Raw genomic sequence first — 831 nt, 5'->3', positions numbered from 1 at the left:
AGAAACAGCTGCGGAGCATGCTAGAAAGGGCTGACCTGTCCGCATTGTCTGTGCCTGACTGGCTGTCATGTGGTACAGAGGCGCCTGTGAGAGGTAGGGCAAAGCAAGAGGGTTTGATTGGTCGGTAGGAGCTCCACATGCTAATCAGGAGGTGTGTTTCTGTAAATAGCGACATAAACATCTTCTAATGGCCAGTGTGCTAAAGCTGTCTCGATTGTGCTTTAATGAAATGGGGATCTGGTTTTAGATTTTTGTTCTTTAATTCACTGGGGGTGAAACCCGTTGTATGAAAACATTCACCATGGGAATAAAGCTTGTGCACATTAGCCTGGGTGTGTAACTGAGCGCAGTTTGTGGAGTGGCAGTGTCATAATCAATGAAGTTAATCTGAGGTGTGATTATTGCCACTTGAATGCTTTCAGGGATCATTTCTATAGTTTGTAACTAGAGAAGTGTGGTTGAAAGTGTCTGACCTTGCTAACCACAATGAGGAATTAAAGTGTTCTCTTCTGAGCATGAAGTGTGTGGACAGTGTTGCTTTAGTGCATCTGCTGTCTGCTATTGATGACTGTTCTTGCTTTCCTTTTGGGAAGCTAGAAGGAAGAGAACACAGACTGAGTGGTTAGTCCTTATAAAGCAAGTTTAAAAATGAATGTTTTGGTTTTCTTTTCTGTTATCTGAATTTTTTTGAAGCTTCTGTGCAGTTCTGTTTAGTGGCAAGTCTTAATTTGATTTGGTAGAATTTGGAAGAGAAGTAAAGTTGTGAACATGGTGTTTTAAAGGTTTCTAGTTCAGTACTTACTGAAAGATTTTTAAAATTTCTTTATGCTG

General features: G+C 40.7%; 1 non-coding gene across 1 annotated transcript; it reads left to right on the top strand.

The window, feature by feature from the left end:
- Positions 1-408: 408 nt before the first annotated feature.
- On the top strand, positions 409-623 carry LOC120376587. The gene has a single exon (XR_005587444.1). It is a non-coding gene; the product is annotated as a small nucleolar RNA U3 (small nucleolar RNA).
- The last annotated feature ends 208 nt before the right edge of the window (positions 624-831 follow it).

This window comes from Mauremys reevesii, linkage group 12 (assembly GCF_016161935.1).
Source record: "Mauremys reevesii isolate NIE-2019 linkage group 12, ASM1616193v1, whole genome shotgun sequence".
In the NCBI taxonomy this organism is placed as follows: domain Eukaryota; kingdom Metazoa; phylum Chordata; order Testudines; family Geoemydidae; genus Mauremys; species Mauremys reevesii.
Note: the sequence above shows the minus strand (reverse complement) of the source record. Positions and strands in the feature narration are given on the sequence as shown.